Source organism: Macrobrachium nipponense, chromosome 37, assembly GCF_015104395.2.
Source record: "Macrobrachium nipponense isolate FS-2020 chromosome 37, ASM1510439v2, whole genome shotgun sequence".
NCBI classification, from domain to species: Eukaryota; Metazoa; Arthropoda; class Malacostraca; order Decapoda; family Palaemonidae; genus Macrobrachium; species Macrobrachium nipponense.
In genome coordinates this window covers 34964578-34968406 of record NC_061097.1, presented here as the reverse complement: position 1 = coordinate 34968406, position 3829 = coordinate 34964578, and positions in this window count along the sequence as shown.

Genomic DNA, 3829 nt, shown 5'->3' with positions numbered 1-3829 from the left:
TCAGGTGCCTTCATTGTGGTATTTCGACGACCTTTCATTCCTTCGTGATCAGGAGGTCCAGCAACCTGGAGTGTCAAGTATGGATGATGGGGATGATGACAATGTGGAAACAATAGATAACATTGTAAGTATTCACCCATTTATTTACATTAATAATAACACATATCAATTATTGACCCATTCATTTACATTAATAATAACATAACATTGTGTATCTATGTATATTATACATATTTATATATATATATATATATATATCTATATATAATATATATATATATATGTGTGTGTAATAAATATATATATATATATATATATATATATATATATAGTATATATACATATATATATATGTATATATATATATATATAATAGTTCATATATATATACCTATATATATATATATATATATATATATATATATAAAATCTAGCCTCCTGTGGGGGCAAGCCAGCCTCAATGGGTGCCGGTCCCAAGCCCGGATAAATAGGGAGGGTTGGTGTCAGGAAGGGCATCCGACTGTAAAAACCCACGCCAAAACCAATGGAATGAGTCGTGATATTGATGAGAATAGGGCTAGGGCGTACTCCGTAAACGACGCACAGACACATCGCCCTAACTCTGTGACAAGGCGAGGGCTACTGCATCATGAGCGGGTGCAGCTAAAGAAGCGAGCTGTAAATGTGATCAGAATAGGCCAGCTCAATATTGGGTCTATGACAGGAAGAGGAAGAGAGTTGGCAGAGTTCATGAGGATAAAGAGAGTGGATATTTTGTGTGTGCAGGAAACTCGATGGAAGGGTAATAAAGCTAAAGAACTGGGGGATCGCTACAAGTTAATCTATGGTGGAGCAAATGAGCAGGGTAGGAATGGCGTTGGAGTAGTGTTGTCGGGGGAAATGAAGAATGCAGTGACGGAAGTGAGTAGAAAGAATGACCGCATTATGAGAGTGAAGATATGTTATGGAGGGGAAACAATGAATATCATTAGCGCTTATGCTCCACAAGTGGGCTGCACAGAGGAAGAAAAGAGCCGTTTTTGGAACGAAATGAGTGAGGTAACGCAAGAACTGGAAGAGCAGGAGAGGACTGTAGTGGGGGCAGACTTTAATGGACATGTCGGAAATGAAAAGGATGTAATTGAACGTGTGCATGGAGGACATGGGATTGGGGAGAGAAACCCAGAAGGAGAGAGTATAGTAGACTTTGCCGTGTCCTTTGATATGGCAATAGTGAACACATTCTTCAAAAAGAAGAGGGAGTACTTGATAACATACAGGAGTGGCGGTAGATGCACACAAATAGATTACCTTCTTTACAATAGATCAAGGCTGGTGGAAGTTAGGAATTGTAAAGTTATCCCAGGTGACCACGTGGCCCCCCAACATAGGCTCCTTTGTATGGATTTAAAGATGAAAAGAGAAAAGAAAACGAAAACGAATGGGGTAAAGAAAATCAAGTGGTATAAATTGTTAGGGAGGGATAATGATAAGAAGAGAGAGTTCAGGAGAAGAGTGCTGGGAGAGGTTGATCTGGGAATTGAAGATGTGGGAGAATGGTGGAGGCATAATGCATCAGTGATTAGAAGACATGGAAAGGAGATACTAGGGGAAACATCTGGAATAGTATGGGAGGAAAAGGAGAGCTGGTGGTGGGAAGAAGAGGTGGGGGAAGTGGTGAAAGGTAAAAGGGAGGCAAAGAAGAGATTTGAAGAGTCACAGCTGCAGGAGGACAGAGAAAGATTAAGAGAAAGAAACAAAGAAGTAAAAAGGGTGGTAGCTCAAGCTAAGGCAAGGGCATATGAAGAGGTTTATAATGAACTGGAAACCAAGGAAGGGTTGAGTAAGATGCTCAAACTGTCAAAAGTAAGAAATAAAAGAACAAAGGACATCACCCATATTAAGCAAATGAAAGATAGGAATGGTACTGTCGTAAAAAAGGAAGAAGACATCCTGAAAAGATGGAAAGAGTATTTCGAACAACTGCTAAATGAAGAAAATGAAAGACTTGTAAGAGAGGATGGACAAGTAAACATGGGAATGGTAATGGGGATATCTAGGGATGAAGTGATACGAGCCTTAAAAAGAATGAGAAATGGGAAGGCAACAGGACCTGACTTAATCCCAGTCGAAGTTTGGAAAGCCTTAGGAGAGGAAGGGGTAGACATCTTGTATGATCTGATGGTAAAAATATTCGAACAGGAAAAGATACCAGAAGAATGGCGGGAAAGCATATTGATACCTATATTTAAAGGTAAAGGTGATGTCCAGGAATGCAGTAATTATAGAGGTATAAAACTAATGTCTCACACGTTGAAGATTTTGGAAAGAATCATAGATAGCAGGCTGAGAGAGGAAGTTAGAATAGGGAAGGAACAGTTAGGATTTATGAAGGGAAGCGGCACAACGGATGGAATATTTTGCATAAGGCAGCTAATGGAGAAATTCAGAGAAAAACAACGAGACCTGCATCTGGTATTCATAGACCTTGAAAAGGCCTATGACAGAGTGCCAAAGCAAGAAATATGGAGATGTTTGAGGGAGAAGATGGTGCCGGAAAAGTATGTCAGAGTTATTCAGGAGATGTACAGGAATGTGTATACTAGAGTGAGGAGTAGTGTTGGTGAGACGGATGGATTTGAGATAGGAGTTGGATTACACCAGGGGTCAGCACTTAGCCCATTCATCTTTAACATCGTGATGGATGTAATGACCAGGGATGTTAGAGAAGCAGTGCCATGGTGCATATTATACGCGGATGACATTGTGTTGTGTTCAGAGGGGAAGGAGGAGTTGGAGAGGTGGAGAGCAGCACTTGAGGAGAGAGGAATGAGAATAAGCAGATCAAAAACCGAATATATGTGTTCTAGTATTACTGAGGACGGTGGAAGTAGCATAAGATTGGGTGGGGAAGAAATAAAGAAAGTACAGAAGTTCAAGTACTTAGGGTCCGTATTGGAGGATAGTGGAAGCATGGACCAAGAGGTGAGACACCGAATTCAGGCAGGATGGAATAACTGGAGGTCTGCATCAGGGGTACTCTGTGACAAGAAGGTCCCTCTGAAATTGAAAGGAAAGTTCCATAGGACGGTGGTCAGACCAGTAATGTTATATGGAACAGAAACGGCAAGTATGAGGAAAACAGAGGAGAAGAAGATGGATGTAGCAGAAATGAGAATGTTGAGATGGATGTCGGGAGTAACAAGGGAAGATAGGATTAGAAATGAGAGGATCAACAAAGGTAGCTGAAATATCGAAGAAAATACAGGAAGGAAGGCTTCGATGGTATGGACACCTGTTACGAAGGGAGGAACGTCATGTTGGAAGACATACGATGGAAATGGAAGTGCGGGGTAGAAGGAAGAAGGGAAGACCAAGAAAGAGATGGCGTGATTGTGTAAGGGAAGATATGGAATTGAAAGGTATAAATGAGAACGAGGCACAAGACAGAAATCGATGGAGACGACTCATTCGTAATGGCGACCCCATATAAAAATGGGTTTAAGCTAGGAAGAAGAAGATATATATATATATATATATATATATATATATATATATATATATATATATAGTATATATATATATATATATATATATATCTATATGTATATATACATATATATACTATATATATATATATATATATATATATATATATATATATATATATAAATATATATATATATATATGTGTGTGTGTGTGTGTGTGTGTGTGTGTATGTGTGTGTATGCATATGTGCATATGCATGTGGTTGTAAATGCATATGTATATATATATATATATATATATATATATCTATATACATATCCCTCTAACCATTAACTTATT